Genomic DNA, 26,429 nt, shown 5'->3' on the forward strand with positions numbered 1-26,429 from the left:
CATATTCCTTCTCACCCCCTTTTTTGTTTCTTTGTTTTTTGTTTTGTTGTGTTTTGTTTTCTACTCATATATGTTTTTCTTTTCTTTCTGTCATTCTTGCTCTTTTCTCTTGCCTAATTCTCTGCTGGTTGCTTTTATTGTTATTGTGGGAGTCTTGTGTATGCTTTTATTTTGTTGCTATTCCTTTTGATGTGTCAGAACCTTCACCACAGCTCACATGACATGGTAAGGGGTGAGCCTCATAGTAAGCCAGCTTGAGAGAAGATTCTATCCATGAATAGAAGAACATTACTCAAGACCAATTACAATGGGAGAATACAAATACCTCAAACGAGGAGTTTTCCTCGAACACCCAGCCCAGGAGATCTAAGAGAATGCACCACTGGGTTCCACAAAACACCTGCTACATAAGACCACTCCAAAGAACCTGGGAGGCATATCAGTTTGATCTAATACATATAAACATATGCAAAAAGACAGTAGAAATGGGGAGACAAAGAAATAATCCCCAAATGAAATAAAGGAGGAATCTCCAGAAAAGGAACTAAATGAGATGGAGGCAAGCAATTTGTCATATAAAGAATTCAATGGCTATAAGGGTCATCTCAGACAACAATGACATGAAATTAGAAATCAACTATAGTGAAAACACTAAAAAAGCATTCAAACATATGGAAGCTAAATAGCAAGTTATTAAACAATGAATGGGTTACCAATGTGAGCAAGGAATAAATAAATAAAATTCCTGGAAAAAAATGAAAATGAACACACAACTACCCCAAATCTCTGAGACACAGTGAAAGCAGTCCTGAGAGGGAAGTTTATAGCATTACAGGTCTAACTAAAAGAGAGAGAGAGAGAGAGAGAGAGAGAGAGAGAGAGAGAGAGAGAGAGAGGAGAGAGGAACTTCTGATAAACTATCTAAACCTACAACTAAGAGAATTAGAATGAGGAAAAGAAGAAAAGCCCTGAGTAATTTGAAGAAAGGAAATAATAAAGAGTATAGTGGAAATAAGTGTCATAGAGACTTTTAAAAAATCAGTGAAACCAAGATAACTGAAGTAAGAACTGAATCCTTAGAAATGCAAAGGATTGTATGAAAATACTATGAGCAACTATATGCCAACAAGATGAATGATGTGGATGAAATGGACAAATTCCTAGAAAAATGCAATCTTCCAAAACTGAATCAGGAATAATAAAAAAACCTGAATAGGCCAGTAAAAAATGATGAAATAAAAGCAATAATAAAACAAAATATCCTAGAAAACAAAAGCCTTGGTTAAGGTGGCTTCACAGGAGAGTTTGACCAAACATTCAAAGAACTAACACTTATACTCCTCAAACTATTCCCTCCTCAAACTATTCCAAAAAATCCAAGAAGAAGGAGCACTTTCAAGCTCTTTTTGGGAAGGCAGCACAAAGAAAGAAAATTATAGGCTAATTTTCCTGATGAACACAGATGCTAAAATCCTCAACAAAATATTAGCAATATATTTAAAAAATTGTATACCATGACCAAATGGGTTTTATTCCAGGGATGCAAGGCTGGTACAATATTTGAAAATCAATCAATGTGATATGTCACATAAACCTATTAAAGATAAAAATCACATGAACATATCAATAGATGCAGAAAATGCATTTGGCAAAATCCAGCACCCTTTTTTGATAAAAATTCTCAGCAAAGTGGGAATAGAGGGAACATACCCCAATGTGGGAAACTGTTTATTGCCTTCACTATCTGATAAGCATAGACAGAGAACTCCCTGAAACCCCCTCCCCCCCCCCCTGAAGGCTGGGTGCTTTGAAGCCCTAGCAAAGCTTGGAGCTAGGCGCCACATCTGTTTGTCCAGACAGTGGTAGCTGAAACTACTCCCCCATTTATTATTATGTAAATCCTTGCTGATGGGCTAGTCTGCTTGTTACTAGGGGGTCACCTGCCTAAGGGCTATGCCATGGGTGCATCCCAGATCAATAAAAGCTTGGTGAGGCCTGAGCATGGAGGAAGTCCTTCGGGACTTGCCGCCTGGTCCCCCAATATTGCAAAATTATCTCCTGTCTTTTACTCTCATTTGCTGTGCAGTTCCTCTTTCAGATACCGAACCCTACTCCATGCAGAACGTGGGGGGAGTCTTACACGACATCTGCCAACATAATAAAGGTCATATATGGAAAACCTACATCCACCATCATACTCAATGGGCAAAAATTAAAAATGTTTCCCCTAAGAACAGGAACAAGACAAGGATGTCCGCTTTCATCACTCATTCGACATAGTATTGTAAGTGCTAGACATAGCAATCAGATAAGAACAAGAAATAAAAGGCATCCATATTGGAAGAGAGGAAGTAGAGCTGTCATTATTTGCAGATGACATGATATTATACATAGAAAACACTAACACTCCACTAAAAAACTACTAGATTTAATAAATGAGTTTATTAAATGTAGCAGGATATAAACTTAACACTCAGAAGATGATGGCGTTTTTATATACTAATAATGAATTCTCAGAAAAAGAAACAAAAAATAACCCCATTTTCTACTTCAACAAAACAATTAAGACACTTAGGGATAAATGTAATCAAAAATGTAAAAGACTGTACTCTGAAAACTACGGGGAGGGTAAAAAATGAGATACAGGAAGATATAAACAAATGGAAGAATATCTGTGATTATGGATTGGTAGAATCAACATCATTAAAATGTCCATACTACTCAAAATAATCTATAGATTAAATACAATCCCTATTAAAATACCAATGGCATATTTTACAGATCTAGAACAAGTACTCCAAAAACTTATATGAAACAAAAAAAAGACCCCAAATGGCTGCAGCAATCCTGAGAAAGAAGAACAAGTTGGGGGATCGCAATCCTAGATATCAAGTTATACTACAAAGCCATTGTAATCAAAATGACCTGGTACAGGCAAAAGAAGAGGCATATAAATCAATGGAACAAAACGGAGAACCCAGAAATCGACCCAAACCAATACACTCAATTTGAGAAAGGAGTCAAGATCATACAATGGAGTAAAGACAGTCTCTTCAATAAATGGTGCTAGAAAAATTGCACAGGTACATGCAAAAGAATAAAACTAGACCACCAACTTATACCATACACGGACAAAAATTCAAAATGGATAAAAGACTTAAATGTAAAATGTGAAACTATAAAAATATTGGAAGAAACCGTAGGCAGCAAAATCTCAAACATCTCTTGTGGTAATATATTCACTGATACCTCTCCTAGGACAAGGGAAACTAAGGAGAAAATAAACAAATGGGACTAAATAAAAGCTTCTGCACAGCAAAATAAATCAACAATAAAATGAAAAGGAAGTCCACTGTATGGGAGAACATATTTGGCAGTGGCACATCTGATAAAGGGTTAATTTTCAAAATATATAAGGAACTCATACAATTTAACAATAGGAAGACAAACAATCCAATTAAAAAATGGGCAAAGGACCTAAATAAACACTTCTCCACTGTGGACATATTAGGCCAAAGACATATGAAAAAAATGTTAAAAGTCGCCAATCATCAGAGAGATTAAAATTAAAATGACCTCACATCTTTCAGAATGACTATGATCAACAAATCAACAAATGACAAGTGCTGGCGAGGATGTGGGGAAAAGGGAACCCTAGTACACTGTTGGTGGAAATGCAGACTGGTGCAGCCACTAGAAAAAAATATTATGGAATTACCTCAAAAGATTACAAGTGGAATCTTTTGACCCATTGATCCCACTTTTAGGAATATATCCTAAGAAATTAGAAACAACAATCAGAAAGACTCTATGTCCATAGCAGCATAATTTAAAATATATCTAAAATCTGGAAACAGCACAAGTACCCATCATTAGATGAGTGGATACAAAAGCTGTGGTATATTTACACCATGGAATACTAGGCATCAGTAAAAAGATGGATATCTTACCCTTTGAGAGAGCATAGAGGGACCTAGAGAGTATTATGCTAAATGAAATAAGCCAGTCAGAAAAAGATAAGTATCACATGATCAAACTCATAAGTGGAATCTAATAAACAATATATATTAATGAAAAAAATAGGTCCAGAGTCATAGAAGAATGAAATAGACTGAGGAATCTCAGAGGGAAGGCATGGGTGGGAGGATCTGGGGAAAGATTCACTGGGAAACCAATATGCATATATGAGTAGCCCATGGACACACACAATATGTGGTGAAGGCCTGGGAGGGGTAGGTGCAAGGTGGAGGTGGTTAATGGGGGAAAAAGGGGAGATATCTGTAATACTTTCAACAATATAGATAAACTTAAAAAAGAACAAAGACAAAAAGTAATTATAAATATAACTAGTAGCCCAGTGCACGAAATTTGTGCATGGGAAGGAGGATGTCCCTCAGCCTGGCCTGCACCCTCTCCAATCTAGACCCCTTGGGGGATGTCTGACTGCCGGTTTAGGCCCTGTGGGATTGGGCCTAAACCGGCAGTCAGTCATCCCTTTCACAATCCGGGACTGCTGGCTCCTAACTGCTCACCCGCCTGCCAGCCCGCTTGCCCCCAACTGCCCCACCCCCAGCCTGCTCACCCCTAACTTCCCCCCCACTGGCCTGATCTCCCCCAACTACCCCCCATGCTGGCCTACTTGCCCCCAACTCCCCCCCAGCAGCCAGCTCGCCCCCAACTGCACCCCCTGCTGGTCTGCTCATCCCCAACTGCCCTCCCTGCCAGCCTGTTCACCCCAAACTGCCTCCCCCTGCTGGCCTGCTCACCCCCAACTTCCCCCACCTGCATGCCTGATCACCCCCAATTGCACCCCCTGATGGCCTGCTCACCTCCAACTGCCCCCCCCCCCCAGCCAGCTCACTCCCAACTGGCCCCCCTGCCGGCCTGCTTGCCCCCAACTGCCTGCCCTCCTGCTGGCCTGTCGCCCCCACCTGTCCCTCCCTGCTGGCCTGCTCACCTCCAACTGCCCCCCCACCCCCCGCCAGCCTGCTTGGCCCCAACTCCCCTCCTTCCCGTGTGCTGGCCTGCTCACCCACAACTGCCCCCCGGCCAGCCTGATTACCCCTAACTGCCTCTGCCTCAACCCCACCACCATGCCTTTGTCTGGAAGGATGTCTGGAAGATCTCCCTGTCTAATTAGCATATTACTCTTTTATTAGTATAAATAGAAAAAAGTCTAAATAATAATAAATAAATAGAAGATAGAAAGGAATCAATAGAACATATACAATTAAATAGATGATAGAAAAAATACTAGATAGAAATAAATAAAATATAGTAATAAATAGAAGGTAGGAAGGAAGACAAAAAGAAGATAGAAAAAATAAAAAGGTAATATTAGAATTGCAAAATACAATAACTATAATATAAAACTCAGTAGATAGTCTCAAAGTGGAGAGAGAAAGAACTGGAAGATAGGACAATAAAAATTACCTAATCTGAACAAGAGGGAAAAATAATAGAAATAAATAAATAAATAAATAAATAAATAAATAAATAAATAAATAAATAAAATTATCAGAGCCTCAGAAACTGCAATACTATCATAAAAGCTCTAAAATTTTTCCATCAAAGTCCCAAACAGAAGAATAAGGGAAGAATTAAATACATGTAAAAAGTGTTCAAATAAGTAATGACTGATAAGTTTACCTTTTTTGGCAAAAGACATAAATCTACTGATTCAACAGGCCTGAAAAACTCCATTAAATGATAAAAAATTTAATACTCAGTAACACACTTCCTAGTTAAAACTTAGAAAATAAAGACAAATAAAATATTTTTAAGAGCAGTGAAGATAAACAAAACCTAACTACAGAGGAAGAACAATTTAAATGAGTTGGATTTCTTATCTCAAACTATAGGCGTTACCTACCAAGTAATGTTGCCAATTTTTTCAACTTCTAAAAGTAAGAAGCTGTCAATGTGAAAACCCAACAAAACTAACCTTGTGGAGAAAAGAAGAAATGAAGATGTTCTCAAATAAAGAAAAACTAAGAGAATATGTGGCTAGCAGACCTATCTTAAAAGAATAACTATAGAAAACTGTCTAAAAAATAATGAAAGAAGTCTTTAAATATCAGAAAGGAAGGAAAACAAAAGTGTAAAACTATGAGTAAGTATATTTTTTTCTCCTCTTCAGTTTCCAAATTATGTTTGACAGTTGAAGCAAAAATATTACGATGTATAAGAAATATGAAAAGAAACTCAATTTCACTACCTAGTAGGGAAATGCAAATCAAAACTACAATGAACTACCACCTCATACCTATTAAAATGGTTACTATCGACAAGACAAGTAATAGCATGTCTTGGTGAGGATGTGGAAAAAAAGAAACCCTCACTCACTGCTGGTGGGAATGCAAACTGGTATAGCCACTATGGAATACAGTATGGAGGTTCCTTAAAAACATAAGAATAGAGTTACCATTTGACTCAGCAGCCCCTCTTCTGCGTATCTACCCAGGAAATCTGAAAACATTTATTTGAAAAGATATATGCTTCCTTATGTTTATTGCAGCATTTTTCATGGTGGCCAAGATGTGGAAACAACTGAAATGTCCTTCAATAGATGACTGGATAAAGAAAATATGGTACAGATATAGAATAGAATTATACTCAGTCATAAAAAAGATGTAATACTGCCATTTGAGATTACATGGATGGATCTTTATAATAGCATGTTAAGATAAATAAATGAAGTAACATATGATTACACTTATATATGAGGTTTTAATCTGAAAGCCAAAAATGAACAAACATGAAAGACAAACAAAAACTCATAGACACAGACAATAGTATGGTGGTTACCAGAGTGAAGTGGGGTGAAAAGGTAGTAAAAGGTTAAAGAAGATCAAACATATGGTGATGGGAGATGCTTTGACTTTTGGTGGTGGGAACACAATGCAATACAAAGATCACCTATCATAAAAATGTACAGTTGATACCTATATAATTTTATTAACCAATGTCACCTCAATAAATGTAATTAAAAATGTTTTAGACAATTATATTCTAAATGAAGATGTGTAAATGATATAAAAGGAGTTAGTTTCTATTGTCACATGAATTTGTAGAATCTTGACACCAGTAGACTTTGATAAGTAAACATACATTACAATTACAGTAATTGCTAGAGAAGTCATAGCAGAACTAGACAATAAGATATGCTCAAAACATATCTAAATTCAAATGGAATTCTAAAAAGTGATTAAGTAATATACAAGTAGAGAGAAAAAGGAAAGCAGAGAAACAGAAAACAAAAAAGAATAATATGATAAATTTAAACCTCAACATATCAATAATCTCATTAAATGTAAGTAATCTCAATAAAATAGTGGAAAGGTATTGATGGATTTAATTTAAAACTTGACCCCACTATATGTTTTTTTTTTACTAGAAATTAACTTCAAATATGACAATGTATATAGGTTAAAGGTTAAATGTGGAAAATTATATATCATATAAATATTAATTTTAAAAAGCAATATGATTTCATTAATATGTAGAATATGAACAAAATGAACTAAAAAGCAAAATAGAGACAAACATAGAAAGAATGCAGGCTGACAGTTATTGGGGTGGGACAGAGGGGTAGAAGGATTGAGCAAAAAAGAAAAAAAAAATAGAAAGAACTCATAGATAGAACAACAGTGGGATGACTGGAGGCGGGGAGGTGAAGGGAGTCCAGTGGGGGAGGGTATAGAGGAGATAAATGGTGATGGACAAAGACTTGACTTGGGTTGGTAAAGACACAATACTCGTATAGTGTACAGATTATATATTGTAGACTCATGCATCTGAAGTCTGCATAATTTTATTAAAATGTATCACCCCATGATTTAATAAAAAGGAAAAATAAACAAATAAAAATTAGGGACAACAACATTAATATCAGATAAAGAAGACATCAGTGGAGGAGATCAATGAAGGGGAAAAAGAAAATTATAGGTCAATATCTCTGATGAACCTAGATGCAAAAATCCTCAACAAAATCTTAGCAAATTGAATCCAGCATTACATTAGAAAGATCATACACCATGACCAAGTGGGGTTTATTCTGGGGATGCAAGGCTGGTACATCATCTGCAATTCAATAAACGTGATACATCAAATAAACAAATTGAGAGGTAAAAATCACATAATCATATCAACTGATGCAGGTACCATCTCACACCTGTCAGAATGGCTATCATCAACAAATCAACAAACGAAAAGTGCTGGGGAGGATGTGGAGAAAAAGGAACCCTCCTGCACTGCTGGTGGGAATGCAGACTAATGCAGCCACTTTGGAGAACCAGTATGGCGTTTCCTCAAAAAACTAAAAATGGAACTCCCATTTGACCCAGTGATCTCACTTCTAGGAATATATCCCAAGAAACTAGAAACACCAATCAGAAAGGATATATGCACCCCTATGTTCATAGTGGCACAATTTACCGTAGCTAAGATTTGGAAACAGCCTAAGTGCTCATCAGCAGATGAGTGGATTAAAAACTGTGGTACATCTACACAATGGAATACTATGCAGTTATAAAAAAGAAATAACTCTTATCATTTGCAACAGCCTGGAAGGAACTAGAGAGCATTATGCTAAGTGAAGTAAGCCAGTCAGAGAAAGACAAATATCACATGATCTCACTCATTTGTGGAATATAATAAACAACATAAAATGATGAATAAAAATAGATCCAGAGACAGAGAAGCATGGAACAGGCTGTCAAACTTCAGAGGGAAGGCAGGCGTGGGGAGGGTAAGAAATCAACCAAAGGACTTTTATGCATGCATATGAGCATAACTAATGGATATAGACACTAGGCGGGTGGGAGCATGTGCGGGGGGGGGGGGGGGGAGAGGTTGTGGCTAGGGAGAGGTCAGTGGGGAAAAATGTGACATATGTAAAACTATATGTAATACTTTAAACAATAAAGAATTTTTTTTAAAAAAGATATTGTTCTAAGGCCCAACCATCGTGCCTGCCTTCTTTTATGGAGAATTTCTTCCCAGGAGTATACTAGGGCCCTTTAAAAATTGGCCTCTACTGACATCTATAACAAAGATGAGCCTTGGAGGCATTATGCTAAGTGAAATAAGCCAGACACAAAAGGACAAATACTGTATGATCCCACTTATATGAAGTACCTAGAATAGTCAAATTTGTAGAGATAGAAAGTAGAAAGATTGCCAGGGGCTACGTGAGGGAGAGAATGGGAAGTTATTTTATTTTGAAATGATGAAAAGTTTCTGAAGAAGGATGGTGGTGATAGTTGCATGGCAATGTGAATGCACTTAATGCCACTGAACTGTACATTTAGAAATGATTAAGATGATAAGCCTTATGTTATTGTATATTTAACTACAATAAAAAATAAAGCATGAGTAGTAAGGTAAGGCAGAAAAAAAATTGTCTATGGCAAGCCCACTCCACCAGACTTCTGGATATAAGATTGTGAAGCAACTTTAATCAAGTCAATAAGAGAAATTATAAAAAAATAAATAAATAAAAGTCTGTGGTACATTTTACTGTGGAATACTATGCAGATGTCAATAAGTAGGAACTCTTACCCTTTGAGATAACATGGATGAACCAGGAGAATATTATGCTAAGCAAAATAGAGAAAGACAAATATCACATAATCTCACTTATATATAGAATTTAATGAACAAAAGAAACTGACAAACAAAAAAGATCCAGGAACATGGAAGCATGCAACAGGCTGATGATTCTCAGAGGGGAGCAACAGTGCCCTGAAGGCCTGGTCAGGGGTGGGAATGGAGATGAGGGGAACAATGGGGGGGAACGGAAACATCTGTAATACTTTCAACAATAAAGATAATTGTTGTTGTTTTTTTTTTTAATTAATGGGAGGAACCCTTCTGAATTACAACCAAGATAACAGTAACCTCATGTCCCATATTATCTGGGATGATACCAATTTCCCATGTTCCCTCATCATCCCTTGGGCAAGTGTACTCATTTGAAAACGTAAGTTGTCTTTTTTTTTTTTTTTACTTTCTTGACATTCATGTTCACAAAAATTTTATTCATTGGTTCTGTCATCAAGTTCAGCTTTTGGTTTGCATAACTCTTTTTGAGTCTCTTTCACACTTAGATATGTGTAGAAGTAGACACTTTTCATAAAAGAAAAACAAATGTTTGGCTATGAATAGTAAATATAAATTCTCTGTGTGTGTGTGTGTGTGCGCGCATATCTTTCTCCAGAAACAAACAAACAAACAAAAAAGACTGTGAGAGGTTTCTGTGAGGACCACAGCTGATGGCTGTGGACTGGCTGGCAACACCATGGTGCAGTGGTGAAGTGGTGAAGAAGCTTCAACTCCCAGTCAGACCCACTCAGCGTTCACTCTTGCTCCTGACGTTTACTAGCTGTGGTTGCTTGCACAGGTGAGCTTCTCTTGGTCACTTGAGATTAAATCCTGCTTTAGGGGCGCAGTGAAGGGCCTGTGGGAGGGAACTAAGACTGCATGCAGGACCCTGACAGTGCCTCGCACTGTGCCAGAGGAACTGGCGCACAGGGCACAGGAAGCTGCATCTCCATCCTGCCCTCAGCTGCAGTGCATTGAAATGTGCAGATTATGACCTGCTGAATGAGGAGGCGCAAGCTGCCCGCGTCATCAGGTAGCTCTCTCAGGATCCAGCTCCCACTTTGGAAAAGTGAAACCCAGGGTCATTGTGCTTAAGGGCACAGTTTCAGTAACCTCCCCTCTCACCCCCCCTCTGCGCCCCCCCCCCCCCCCCAGGAAGTAAAGCCAAGGATGTATTACTTCCAAATCCCTGAGGCAGGAAGACACGATGATCAGGGAGGAGGGCACCCTCTAACCCAGGTCCCCAGGAGCAGGAGATAGAGCAAGGGCAAAGCCCCTATTACTATAAAATGGTTGGGGCAGAGGTCATTCACTTTTCAGGAATTCAACTCTAAGTGGTAATTTTTAAAGGGGCCCTGGGAAAAGCAAAGTGGGAACTGCAGCGGGAAGGCTGACACCCTTATCTAAATATGCAGACTCAGCGTTGTCATACTGCAAAATGCCTGCGTAACCGCTCAAAATAACTCTTCTCATGACATTGGGTCAGCTTCTGAAACACATTCCAATTACTTACAAGGACAACATATTGGCCTGCATTGTATTAACATGGTATATTTCATTTTCAATAGTTTTCTATAATCAATAAAAAAGCAACCAAAGATGAAACCAAGATATCTGGAACATTCTTGAGTATCTTCTGTCCACAGTTTCCAAAAGAATATCCAAAGATTTACAGGAGCCGTGCTATGTGCTTGGCTCTGAGGTGGTTCTTCTAATTCATGTCACTCAAATACCACTTTTAGAACAGCATTTTTTCCTCTATTATATTTTTTTCTTGACCACTGAACTAGAATAAGACTATTAAAAGTTAGTTATGAAATTATGCTAAAAATTTCAAGATAAATATAATTCTTTTTTAAGTCCCCCCAGCTGCCTTCACCATGTCATCTTAATTAATGCATTTCTACTTGGAGCATGACCAGTTGTAGGTTTTTAACAGACCTACCATATTACACTTTTATTTTTCAGATATAATTCTGAAATCTCACTGTATTGTGCAAATGCGTTCTTATAGTGATTTTTTTTAATACAAAGAGGAAGGCAAAACATGTTCTCAATAGTTTAAAAATCAGCAAAGAGATATTTATCAAGTTAAGGGAATATAACACTTGTAATTTCTCTCTCATGTGGAAATGCACTGGCGTCAACCATTTCTGCATAAATATCAGTAATGATGTGTATAACTTTCGACTCAAACACTTCTGATCAGACTCATTTTGGTAGTGCTGGGAAGGAAAATGTGTTTTTTCCTTTTCTTTTTTTTCTGAGTCATTTTAAGTCACCACAGAAAGTATTTTCTTCATGCATACATGCATGTAAATACAGCAGAAATCATCACCCAACACACACCAATTTCAACTCTCCTTCACAACTCTAAACGAGATGTGTCATTAATAGAAAACACCAAAAGCTGAATGCGTGAGCATCCTCAACTGTAAGCTACTCAGCCATAAATGGCAATGAATTTGCATCCCTTAGAATAATGTCCCCTCCTGGGTGGTAGAATAGCCCATCTTTATTATCTTTAATATCCTGTGCCTCATGCACTAAAAAACCTTTTTATGAAATCACTCAGCCTCACAGAACTTAATGAAAAATGGAAACTTTACAGCCAATGTAGTCAGGCAATCCATTTAATTCCATGCCTAGTTTTTCATAGACATTGAGAGCAAACACCTCGTTGGTGGGAAAATACCTGTAGTAAGCCTTTTACTTTTAAGTCATGTTCAAATTACACTGTCAATGGACAGGTCTCATGGGGCTGGCATAGTGTAACCTTGCTTATGGATAGGGACCAGGGCAAACTGCTTCCCAAGTCACCCTAATCCAGCTCACACCTAGTAGTTTTTGCAAAATAAGACTGTGTTTGTTTATTTTTTATGCTATTTTTTGCCTATGCTCCAACTGAAAAAGAGGGAGTGAGGGTAAGGGCATAGTTTCATTTGAGACAAAATTGCATCAGTAACACTTCATTTATTCTGTATCATGCAATATTCAGTTTCTGCTCAGCAAGATGGAAACCTCAGTCCCTAACTTTGTCTTCCAGAATCCATTAATGTTAATAGTCTGAATAATAAGGATGGAAAGCTTCCCTGAGTGGAGCATGTAACCTACTTTCCCAGGCTCCGGGTGGACACTCCCAGCAACTTCTTTCTGATGTTTTGCCTTCCGCTATCTAAGTAGTTTAAGTTAAAATATACATGCAGGGATTTTATTGGTTAATAAATATTTTCCACCATGCCACTAAATGACACGAGACTTTCTGTGTTGATAATTTTTTGAAATAAGGAACTTAAAGTTGTCAACCAGATCAGAATAAGCATGCACAGAAATGTAGAATATATTATTTTTGCTTATTTTTCTTTTGTTTAGAGAAAAAGCTCAAAGGGGTGCCTGAGTGGCATGAAAGTAAAGGAGTTTTCTAAAACTGAAGATGTCATTCCCAGGAGAAGGGCTCCTTGGTAGCCACAGTGACCCCGTGTTCTGTTTTTCTCCAAGCACGCCCTGTAAATGCCCACTGATGCAAATTTCCATGTGATGTTAAACTCAAAACAAAGAAAAGAGCTGTGGAGAAGAACTGTAAATTATGTCTTTAACTCTTCTTTTTCACTTGATTTTTTAAACATCTTTAATTCTATCCCATTTGCTTTTCTTTAAACAATATATTGGAAATATGAGTTTACTATGTCTTTCATCACAGTACTATAGGTATCAATTATTTTCACTAAATAAATATTAACAATCACCTTCCATTTTAACGCTGGTTTTGGAAAACTACTTGGTTTGATATATTTAAAAAGTCAAAGTAAGTGATGTGTCTGAAACATTATTATGCTTGACCTTCTCTGACCTCCTCTATGTACTGCTGTCTCTGACCTCCTCTATGTACTGCTGTTACTTACTCTATGATCTGACTCTAATTATAATGTTTGGAACAGTTAGACTATAGTGTGTGTTTTCTTGTTGACCAAAAATAATCTTTGTGAAGGTCAGAATTGCTTTATAATATATTAGGTAATAAATAATATATTTGTTCACCAAATTGAAAACAATGAGATAAGACAATTTTTTTGTGAAGAACTGTGTCTATATTCCCATAGAGCGCTATTGACTCAGCTAACACCTTTTCAGTTCTAGTATCAAGACAGGCCTCAAAAATGTGTGATTTTTGGACTGATCATTGTTCAGATATGAATTTTTTGCCTTCAAACCTGTTATTTCATTCTAAGTTCTACCCACTTCTCAATAACCTTACTGGCAATTTCTAAGTTCAGGACTTCTAAGTCCTTTCCTAGGCTATGCAATAACTTCCTAAATACAGCTATAAAAGTGATCTACCTTAAATCCAAACAGTTTTCTTAAATTTCATCAAAAGGCACACATTGTGGCCTTCAAGTTTCTTTATTATCTGACCTCTCTACCTCATAAGCTGGCGAGGCAAGCATTATATCTATGTTATGGGTTTTTGCTGTATGCTGTATCTCTCCAATTTCAGGAGCACTTGCTTTCATTTAATTCTTTCATTTTCCTAGTTGCCCATTTATCCTTTAAGGGATTAAGAAAAGGAAAAAAAAAAAAAAAGACTCGTGGACACAGACAACAGTATTGCCAGAGGGAAGGAGGAGTTCATGGAGGTAGAAGAGGGTATAAAGGGGATAAGTGGTGATGGAAGGAGACTTGACTTGGGGTAATGAACACACTATACACTACACAGATGATATATTGTAGAATTATACCTGAAACCTATACAAATTTATAAACCAACTAGAGGCTTGGTGCATGAAATTCATACACTGGGGATGGGGGGGTGCTCAACCTGGCCTGTACCATCTCGCACTCCGGGACCCCTTGCTCCTTACCACCCGCCTGCTTGCTGCTCCCTACCTCTCCGCTCGCTGCTTTTTAGTGCTACCGAGCAGGCTTCCACCACTGCCTCTGCACTCGTCGGCTGTGAGCCTGGCTCCTGACTGAGTGGTGCTCCCCCTGTGGGAGTGCACTGACCACCAGGGGGCAGCGCCTATGTTGAGTGTCTGCCCCCTGGTGGTCAGTTCATAGCAACCAGTCATTTGACTGTTTGGTCAATTTGCATATTAGGGTTTTATTATATAGGATAGAACAGTGGTCGGCAAACTGCACCTCGTGAGCCACATGCAGCTCTTTGGCCCCTTGAGTGTGGCTCTTCCACAAAATACTGACTTCTGCACCTGGGCCACAAAGTTTCAATTGCACTGTACATGCACGCCCGCACATGGTATTTTGTGGAAGAGCCACACTCAGGGGGCCAAAGAGCTGCATATGGCTCGCAAGCCACAGTTAGCCGACCACTGGGATAGAATATTGAATGTGAACTGTAAATTAAAAATAAAATTTTAAAAAGAACCAAATAAAATTTTAGAGCTGAAAAAATTTTAATATATATACACTGAGTGTCCAGATTATTATGACCACCTGGTGTCTGTAGGCAAATTAGCTATACTTTAGCGCTGAAGTTGCTAGAGGGCCATACATTATAAATAGGGAAGCAGGTTGTTTACCACGACAGTAGAAGTGATTTTTTTCTGAAGATATGGGTAAACAACGCAATTTAACAGCCTTTGAAAGTGGGATATATATTATTATGCGTGGCCAGATTATTATGACCACCTGACATTTGTAGGCAAAACAGCCGTACACTGCATCATATGGGATATGGTAGCCTAAGGCCTGTTCAAACACCTTTGCTGTCTGCAGTTACCAAGATAAAATGTCTCCAATTCGCACAGGAACACAAGGATTGGACAGTCGAGCATTGGAAAAAAGTCATGTGGTCTGATGAATCAAGTTTCCAGTCGCATCATGTAGATGGCAGAGAGAGAATTTGGCGGAAACAGCATGAAAGCATGCACCCCGCATGCATGGGTACAACCCTTCAAGCTGGTAGGGGCAGTGTTATGGTTTGGGACATGTTTTCCTGGCATGATTTGGGCCCTTTAATTCGTGTGGAACAACGTCTGAATAGCACAACATACCTAAGTATCGCTGCTGATCAAGTTCATCCTATCATGTTGATGGTGTATCCCAATGAAGATGGCTTCTTCCAACAAGACAATGCACCATGCCACAGTGCTCGTGCTGTGCAGGAGTGGTTTCAAGAACATGAGGGAGACTTTACCTTGCTTTGGTGGCCCCCATAATCACCAGATCTCAATCCAATGGAGCATTTGTGGGATGAAGTTAAAAGAGCCATCAGGCAGCTGGTTCCACATCCATCAACTCTCACAGAACTGGACAGTGCTATTCATCAGGCATGGTGTCAGATTCCTCGCATCACCTTTCAACATCTCATGGAGTCAATGCCAAGAAGAATCACCACAGTATTGAAGGCAAAAGATGGCCTAAAAAAGTACTGATGGGGTGGTCATAATAATCTGGCCACTCATAATAATATATATCCCACTTTCAAAGGCTGTTAAATTGCGTTGTTTATCCATATCTTCAGAAAAAAATCACTTCTATTGTCATGGTAAACAACCTGCTTCCCTATTATAATGTCTGGCCCTCTAGCAACTTCATCTTGAAAGTATAGCTAATTTGCCTATAAACGTCAGGTGGTCATAATAACCTGGACACTCAGTGTATAATTTTAATTCTCACCTAAGAATTTTTTTAAAATTGATTTCTAGAGAGAGAAACATCCATGTGACATAGAAATACCAGTAGGCTGCCTCTGCACCTGCTGACCCAGCGGGATCTAACCTAAACCTAAGTATGTGCCCTAACCTAGAATCCACGGGAAATCCTTTGGTGTACAGGTTGAGACTCCAACCAATTGAGCCACCTGGGCAGGGAAGATCTGAAAAAATTTTTAAATGTACCTCCAGGCCCTGGTCGGTGTGGATCAATAGTTAGAGTGTCCTCCCAGGCACCAAAGGGTTGTGGGTTCGATTCCAGGTGAGGGCACATACACAGGTTGTGGGTTCCATCCTTGTCAGATTGCTTGGGCAACTGATTGATGTTTCTCTTTCTCTTTCTCTCTTCCTTCCTGTCTCTCTAGAATCAATGAAAAAAACACATCCTTAGAGGAGGAGTTAAAAAGAAAAAAAAATACTGGTTTGGTTCAGTGGATAGTGCTTCTGCAGGCGGACTGAAGGGTACCTGGTTGGATTCTGATCAAGGGCACGTACCTGAGTTGCAGGCTCAATCCAGGGCCCTGGTCAGGGATTCAGCAAGAGGCAACCAACTGATGTCTCTCACATTAGTTTCTGTTTTTCTCCCTCCCTTCCACTCTCTGTAAAAAAAAAAAAAAAAAAAAAAAAAAAAAAAAAAAAAAAAAAAAAAAAAATCAATGTAAAACTGTCCTCAGGTGAGGATTAACCAAAACAAACAAACAAACAAACTCCCATCCCCAGTGTGATTACTGATGGAGCATATGAAGTAATTTTTGAATGAATGGGAAGGGATGGGACTTTGTTTTCTAATTGTTTTAGCTCAACTCTGCAAGCCAGAGGGTTTATTTATTTTTTATTTTTATAATATATTTTATTGATTTTTTACACAAAGGAAGGGAGAGGGATAGAGAGTTAGAAACATCGATGAGAGAGAAACATCGATCAGCTACCTCCTGCACACCACCCACTGGGGATGTGCCTGCAACCAAGGTACAGGCCCTTGACCAGAATCGAACCTGGGACCTTTCAGTCCACAGGCTTACGCTCTATCCACTGAGCCAAACCGGTTAGTGCCAGAGGGTTTATTTTTTATTTTTATTTTTATTGATTGATTATTTTAGAGAGAGGAAGGGAGCAAGAGAAACAACAGTGTGTTGTTCCGCTTATTCTGCTCTCCTTGGTTGCTTCTTGTCTGTGCCCTGACCAGGATCCAACCGCAACCTTGCTGTATCAGGAGGAGGGTCCAACCCACTGCACTGGGCGCTGCCTGTCAGGGCCCCTCAACAAAACCCCTCTGGCTGCCCTGGCCCCTGCTGTGTGTCGGAGCTCCTCTGCCACAGTAAAGGTTTGGGTTCCATTCTGCCAGGGCACCTACTCAGGTTTCAGGTTTGATCCCCTGTCGGGGATGACTGCTGCTCAGGAAGTGACTGAGGTCCATGTGCCATATGTCATTCCGCGGGGAGTTGGGGTTCCATTGCAGACATGGCCAACTCTGATCCCCACTACCCGGTCCTCCATTGAGGACGGCTTCAACTATGGCAGCTGCGCGGCCTCCGCCAGGGTACACATCCGCCATGGGTAGGTTTCCCTCCCGGCTGGCCAGGCCCTGCTGCTGCGCAGTCGCCCCGGGAGGAGGATTTCTGGGTTCCCAGGGAGAGCGGGTCCGGAAGGAAGCACTTCGCTCTGTCTCCCTTCTGGGCTCCCTGGTTGGAGTGGAGGGCCCGTCCTGCGCAGGGCTCGGAGGGGAGAGCGGCCCCAGGGAGGCCTCCTAGCTGGGAGCTGAGAAACCAAACTGGAGCCCTTCCTCCTTGAACGCGGTTGTCTTCGTGTAGAAAGGGACAGATGAAAGCCTCAGCAGCCTAACTGGGGCATCTTTAAGGGAAAATGTTTTGGGTGTTTTTTCCGGTGAAAATAAGTTTATTGGGTAATCATTGTGATTACACAATAACCTGCATTGAGTTATCTGCTGAGGTGTTTGTGCTTTAGGGCATGTGAACGCACTTTATTTTATTTGACGCAGCCTCACGTCCCTGGCCTCATGCAGCATGAAGCCACACCCAGCCCCTTCAGGTGGTCTTTTGGCTCCAGCCAGTGAGGGAAAATTTGCATATTCCTTCATTTTATATATGTAGATGTCACCCAACAAATTCAATAAAATGAAATTGTGGATATGTGGAAAAAATAAGTTAGTCAAATGAGCAAATTCTTTGCAGACTTTCCAAGATTATCTGCTCCATGTAATTCTAGATTCTTCTCTCCTTTGTGTACCCACTCTACCTTCTGATCACATTCTGAGTTCAATGTCCTGGTTTGCTCTACAGCCCATTACCTGACTGAAAACATCTTGAGGGGTATATCTTTGACACTCAGTGTCAGCACAGTGTCTGGCACATGATAAGTGTTTACATTTGTCTAATGAATGAGTGATGGCATGGAAAAATTAAATATGTTGTTGGATTTATACCAAAATTAAAAAAAAAAATAGCATTTCTACTCACTTCCTGTGTATGGCTGTCTTTTTCACAAGTGTTTAGATGCTTTTGTAATTATTATGTGTTAAGACTTGTTGCCCTGCTGGTTTGGCTCAGTGGATAGAGCATCAGCCCTTGGACTGAAGGGTCCTGGGTTCTATTCCAGTCAAGGGCATATATATCAGTTGCAATCTTGGTCCCTGGCCCTGGTTGGGGTGCATGCACCAGGCAGCCAATCTATGTGTCTCTCTCACATCGATGTTTCTCTCTCCCCCTCCCATTCTCTCTAAAAAATCATTGGGAAAATATTCTCCAGGAAGATTAACCAAAAGAAAACTGCACTTTGTTAATATAAGCTTGAGAATAGCCTGATTAGCCTGAAGCAATCAGATAAAGGTCTCTGAGTGTGGTATCTCTAGGCAGACAGAACTTCAATAGAAAGAAAGTAAAACAAAGGTGATTTGAGGAAAAGAAAAGATAAAGATATATGATTAGTAAATTAAAAAGGAAAAACAAGGCAGTTATTAATTTAATAAACAGATGCTCTTAAAGAAAATTTGTATATTTAACAGTTCTTTATCAAACACCTACTGTGGGGCAGGGACTATATAGACTCTGTGTAGATTCCAGGTGAACAACAACTACAGGATCAACAGCAGAATCACTCCCCATGGAGTTTACACACTAAAATGAAAGTACAATCACTATACACTTAGTGACTCTTTAGTGGCAGCTATATTTAATTTATAGCTGTAATATTTTACTAATCATTTCAATCATATTAGAGAAAAGTTCTATTCTTAGAATGGAGTGGAAGTGTGACAGTGCATGCGTGTGTGCATTGAATTACAGAGCTCATCTTTCCTCTGTCATAATGGAGAGCCAGCACTTCCCTGTGCTCGAAATTCATGCACTCACTGAGGGAGGGGGAGTCCCTCAGCCTGGCCTGTGCCCTCTCACAGTCCGGGAGCCCTCGGGGGATGTCTGACTGATGGGAGCGAGCAGGCCTAAGCTTGCAGTCAGACATCCTTAGCGCTGCTGTGGAGGTGGGAGAGGCTACCACCACTGCCACTGCACTCACCAGCCATGAGCCTGGCTTCTGACTGAGCAAGGCTCCCCTGGTGGTCAGTGCATGTCATAGCGACCAGTCATTCCACCGTTCAGTCAATTTGCATATTAGCCTTTTATTATATAGGATAATTAAGAAGTCATAGTAAGGCCATCACTTGGAGACATGGTAGTAACTAACAGACAAAGCTGTTCACTTGAACAATTGCATCTGGGAAATGAAACTGAAGGATAGGTTGGGGCAGACAGATCTTTTGCCTTATTTCATTTAGAAATGTAGACGCTTTATTTTGGTGAACATTTTTAACACCACAATATTTTTAAGGCTATAAATATTGATAATACATTTTATTATTTACTAGTGGCCTGGTGGATGAAATTCGTACACAAAGGGGGGGTTCCCTCAGCTCAGCCTGCACCCTCTCCAATCAGGGACCCCTTGGGGGATGTCCGACTGCCAGTTTAGGCCCAATCCCAAGACAGTCTGACATCCTTCTTGCAATCTGGGACCACTGGCTCCTAACCGCTCACCTGCCTGCCTGATTGCCCCTAACTGCCCTGCCCTGCCGGACTGATCTCACTCCCAACTGCCTTCCCCTGCCGGCCTGATCTCACCCACAACTGCCCTCCCCTGATGGCCTGGTTGCCCCCAACTGTCCTCCTCTGCAGGCCTGATCTTGTCCCCAACTGCCCTCCCTTGCAGGCCTGATCTCACCTCCAACTGCCCTCCTCTGCCAGCCATTTTGGTCCTGATTGGTTGATTTCTATGCCAGTCAGCATCAAAAGCTCCGCCTCCTAGGCAGCCATTGGCTCCTCACAGTTGATCCAGATTTGGTTCTGATTGGTCAGTTTCTATGCCAGTCAGAGTCAAAAGCTTCACCTCCTAGGCAGCCATTGGCTCCTTACATTCACCCAAATTTGGTTCTGATTGGTCAGTTTCTATTCCAGTCAGCATCTCTGGGCCTATCAATGGGGCCTGATCAGAAAGGCGGGGCTGATCAGCAGCCCCAGTGGAAGCCTAGAGGGAAATGGAGGTGCAGCTGCTGGCCAGACTGGGAGAGAAAGAGAGGCAAGTGCTGATCAACAGCTGCCACAGAAGCAACAGGTCCTTAAGACACAGGGTTTTTATATATTAGGATAGGATACTGTTCAACATGTTAATTATGATATAATGATATTTTTGTTTAAAACATAAAATAATTAAATGAAAAACATTCCGTGTTTGCTTAAAGATGACATTATCAATTTGCAGATGAAGACAGCAAGGCAGAACAGGAAAATGAATTGTATCCTTTGGCTTTTTCCTCGCCCCATGGCCCTCCTCCCTCTCTCCATCCTTGCTCCCAACAGAGGTTTAGCATGGTTTAATGCTTCTCAATCATTATGTAACATCTGCTATGTTATTATTTTGGAATATTTATTATGTCTCTTTACATCCCTCCAACATTATTGTACATCTCAACATCTGTAAGACTAAAATTTTATAAATGAATTTAATATTTTTAAAAATAGATCATGAATTAAATAACATAATGAGAAATTAGAAGCCTGATGAGTGAGAGTGATGACCATAAATATTTGATTCACTTGTTCTGTATCATGCTATATCATTCTTCATTAATTTAAAAATTTTCCCATGAAAACAGGTTAACATTATAGCTAATCAGAGTCTACACTTTACCTGCTATTGTACAACATAATAATATTTTTTCCACTTTAGAGATAAGAATATTGAGGGGCAAAAAGATGAATCAACCCAATGAGGCCAAAGAGTTAAGAAAAGACAAACCCTGTATTGCAGTTCATATCTCCCCAATAACCAAGCAGATACCCTGTCACAAATGCTAACTGAAGAACCAGTAATAATACATCAATAACACACGATAGCATGAAAATTGGATCAAATTTCTTATTCTCATTTTCACAGAAGTTTTTGGTTTGCTACTTAGGCCAGTAAATCCTCCATAATCTAGACATTGTGTGCTGTATGGTGGGTTAATATTGCTATAAGAGCTTTAAAATTTTTATATTGCTGACATTTCATTTTTAAGTTTCAATTTTATTGTGCCATTACCACTGTGTATGCATATATATATGTAATTTATTTTAAAAAGAACATGTATGATCCAGAATAACACATATATCATTTAATGCCCTGGAATATAAAGCTCCAGACATGAACACATTTCTGCTCTGGTAAGAAAAGATCTCCCAATAAATCAGATGTACTGACTTCCTCTATATCAATGAGAAATTATTGGCTGAAAGTTGGATCTTTTCCTGTTTGTGATGTATTTGGAAATATTTCTTCACTAAAGACATAAGTCTGGACTTGCTGTCATTATGTTTCTCATCTCTGGTCAACCACATTGACAACGTTTCCTACAAAGTAAGCACTCTCCTGCAGCACCCGGTGAGGTGCAGAGCGATCCAGGAAGCACGGAGGCAGAGGAACTAAATTCCATGCAGCACTCGTAGAGATTTAAATCTAAAGCCATAGAGATGAGTCAATTACACATTTAGTGGTTTTAACAGAGGATATAAAATATAGTCAGAAAGGCATTGTGCTAGTGTTCAGAACCTGGCTCTACCGATTATGGAATACATCATTTTAGCAAAAATGAGCTGCATTTTCCTTATATAGAAAAAGGGACTATGCCTACTGAGAACAAAACTGTGAGGTTCACAGATTTTCGTGAATTTGAATTTTCTGTATGTATGAGTATTTATTGTAACAGTAATTGTTATAATTAATGTCATCAAACCATGGGTATTATAAATGCCTTTTATTATTGCATTAGAAAGGATGTCACATGTACAACAAGACATATTTTATTCAGATTCGACTAAGTGAGAAATGGGGAAATTGGAATACAGATTTCATTTCTGAAGTGCTTTAAAAAGTAAGTGTTGATAAAACATCCATTGTCTAAAAAGGCTATAAAGAACCAAATAAATTGCACAGCTTAGGTTTTTCTACTAAAAGCTCCCATTCATATGAGCAGTTTCCCACTAAGTTCACATCAGTTATATCTAGGGAAATGAAGAAATTTCTCTGTCAGCCCCTAGTTAGTAGTGGTTTGTTAGTTTACTGAAAACTGTTATATGAATTTTAAATCAGAAAATGTATTCATGAAAATAGTGAGTTTAATAGGATCAAATTTCAATTCTAGCTGAGCATTCTAACCACTGAAAGTGGGTGAGGTTAGACTCCAGCGTGTCTAATAGTCTAGAAATGTACAACTTGGAAAAGAAATGATTCATTACTTCACTCAGAAAATGTGGGTATGTTTTTACCACCACTAAGACATTTCCTTCCCATTTCTTTCTATAAATCTCTTAAATAGATAATGTCTTTTAAATAAAGTTCTAAATAATGGCAAGAATAAAAATATCATGCATATCTCTTACATACTATCCTTAAGTGTCACTATTTTTATTATTAATTCACCTCATTTAATTAGGTCCTCACAAGAACTCAGCGATACAGATTTTATCGAGTTTTCAGATGAGAAATAGAAAGACAGAGATGATAAATATTTTATTCACAATACCAATCTTAACCAGAGAAGCCAGGATATGAGGCCAAAACCTATAAACATTTTACGGTGAATTGTTGACATATTCAGATATATTTAATAATTTGTGTGTTTTCCTCCTCTGACTCCTTTTACCCACCCTTGATGGACTAATTTTGTTTCAAATTAATCCCCCAAAATTTCTGTATTTGAATTTTACCCATGGCCTAGGGAGATATATATATATATCCCTGTCTTAAGATTGTACATTGTCAGGTTATTTATTAGTCTCACTTTTCCCTATGCAGTGAAAAAGAGGCCCTAAACATAGATATGCTATCCACACCTGTTTTATTTGCATGAAAAATAGCCATGGACTTGTAGTGCTTGAGTAGCCTGAGACGAGAGCCATGCTGTCCAGGGAGGAGCCTCTGCTTTTGCACAGACCAGCAGAGGTGGTGAATAATGCTCCCAGGCAACCCTGTGATTTGGGAAATAAATTGCCCTGAACAAAATGACAGACTTTGAAATTTGCTCTCATCTGATAACTACCAGGTCCTCTCTGGACATGTGGACCTTGCTAAGCCCAAGAATAAAGTCTAGGGTCTGTCCACCCAGCATCACTCCCATCTTTCTCCTTCCCCCTGACAGCCACCACTGCCCCCAGACACCATTCCTTTAGGATCTTCCCCCAAACAAACTCGGTGCCAAATTTGTGTAGGGCCTTGCTCTCACTAGACAAGCTTTAATTTCTGTGAAGGAGTGATCTGATAAAGATTTCAACTGCTAACTCTCTCAGGAAACTCATTAACATTGGTGATTTTTAAATTATTTTCAAAGCCTCTGCGATGAAGCCATAATAGTGGAATTTCAGAAATGACTAAATGGAAAGAGGTCACGATTTCTGGGACAGGGACACTGTGCACAGCTTCCTCTTCTGCTCTACGATGACCTTGGAAACAGTCACCCCTGCAGCGCGTTCATGAAATCAGCCATTGTCCATGGGTGCATATGCAATTGCATATGATACTTTTGATCAACCTAGTCACAGATCCCTAACTATTAACAATCCCATCTATAAAATGAGTTAAAGCTAGGGTGCTGTTACTGTAGAACTTTGGCCTAAGGCCATAGAAGGCCCAGGAAATCATTTGGTTGGGCCTGCCAAGGCAATCGCAGGCGGGATTAGAAATTCAATAAATCTAGGAGCTTTTTCCATAGCAACATAAATTTATGTTAAGTGAATTATATTAAGCAAATTACGTTATAAATATCCAAATGGCCCTTGGCAGAAAAATGGTTCCCGCCCCTGCGGTAAATGTGACATCCTCAAGACTGTGCCTAGAATATAATAGTCATCAGTATTGCTTGCGAATACTAAACTGAACTTGCAATGCAGGTCCACTGTGAAATGTTCTAATACCTCTTCATTTAAAAGTTTCTATTTGCAGGCTAAAAAACTCAGTGTCCCTGCAGCATTAAAATTTGAATTAAATATTTTTTGGTGTTCTTACTTTGAAATATAATTAAATGTATCCATTTTTTCACCTTCACTCTTAAACAGATATACATTGACTTAAAATATTCATATAAATCACTTTCCTTTGCTGCTATAACAAAATGTGAACAATTTAGTGGCTAAAATTAGCACAAACTTATTTTACTACCTTTCTGGAGATCAAAAATTTGAAGTTAGTTTTGCTGAGGCACAATCAATGTCCAACAGAGCCATGCGCCCTATGGAAAACCTAGGAGAGAACCTGTTTCCTTTCCGCCTCATCCAGCAGCATTCCTTGTGTTCCTTATGCCCTGGCCCCTCCTCCATCTTCAAAGCCAGAACTGTACCTTCAAATCTCTGCTTTCATTATCACATGGACTTGACCTTTAGCTCTGATTTTATCTTCTTGCATCTCCTTATAGGAACCCTTATGATTACAAAGTTGGGCTTTCCTAAATAATCCAGGATAATGTCCTCATCCCAAGATCCCATGTCTACATTTTTTTTTCCCATATAAAGTAACTGAGTCACAGGTTCCAAGGATTAGGAAATGGACGTGTGTGTGTGTGTGTGCATACACGTGGAAGAGGATGCATGCTTAGCCTAAAAAGTATGATTAGAAAATATGATTAGTTAATATAAAAGAGATCTGTCTGAATAAGACAAAATAAAATCCTGGTGCAATGTTTTTAAAAATGTATTTTGGTGACGTTTGTTAACAAAATTATATCAGTAGCAAGTGCTACTTCTCCCCAGCCCCTTTCCCTCTACCACAGTTATTTGTGTCAATGAATGTTTGGTAATTTTATCTTGTTTGTTCATTCATATCCACACATGGCTGCAATGCTTTTTAATGTTTTCCTAGTTTTTATTTTATTTTTATTTATTTTATTGTGATGACATTGGTTAATAAAATTATAAGGTTTAATACATCATCTGTATATTGTATTGTGCGTCCAATACCCAAAGTCAAATCTCCTTCCATCACCATTTATCCCCTTTATCCTCTCCTACCTCTTCCCATCCCCTTTCCCTCTGATGATCTCCATACTGTTGTCAGTATATATGAGTTTTATTTTTGCTTAATCCCTTCATACTTCCTACTCAGCCCCTGAAATACCCTCATCTTTGACAGTTGTCATTCTATTCTGTGTATCTATGAATATGTTTCTACTTTATCTCCTTGTTTATTTTGTTGATTAGATTTCATATGGAAGTGAAATCAAATGGTATTTGTCTTTCTCTGACTGGCTTATTTCACTTAGTGTAATACTCTCCATGCCCATCAGTGCTGTAGCAAATGGTAAGATGTCTTTATTATTGTACAACCAATTAATATTCTACTGTGCAAATGTACCACAATTGTTGTTTTTTAAGAATACTTTATTGATTTTCAGAGAGAGAGGAAGGGAGAAGAAGAGAGAGGGAGAAGCATTGATATGAGAGCACAACATTGATTGGCTGCATCCTGCATGTCCAGCAGGGATTGATCCAGCAACCTGGGCATGTGCCCTTGACTGGGAATCAAACTGGCAACCTTCTGGTGCCCGAGGCTTGCCCAACCAACTGAGCAACATTGGTCAGGGTGTACCACAGATTTTTAATCCACTCATTTACTGATAGG

General features: G+C 39.1%; 1 pseudogene; it reads right to left on the minus strand.

Annotated features, from left to right (window-relative positions):
• Positions 1–17,826, minus strand: part of LOC118662092 — a 94,870-nt pseudogene extending 77,044 nt beyond the window's left edge.
• Between the last annotated feature and the right edge of the window lie 8,603 nt (positions 17,827–26,429).

Source organism: Myotis myotis, unplaced genomic scaffold (genome assembly GCF_014108235.1).
Source record: "Myotis myotis isolate mMyoMyo1 unplaced genomic scaffold, mMyoMyo1.p scaffold_m19_p_8, whole genome shotgun sequence".
NCBI lineage: Eukaryota > Metazoa > Chordata > Mammalia > Chiroptera > Vespertilionidae > Myotis > Myotis myotis.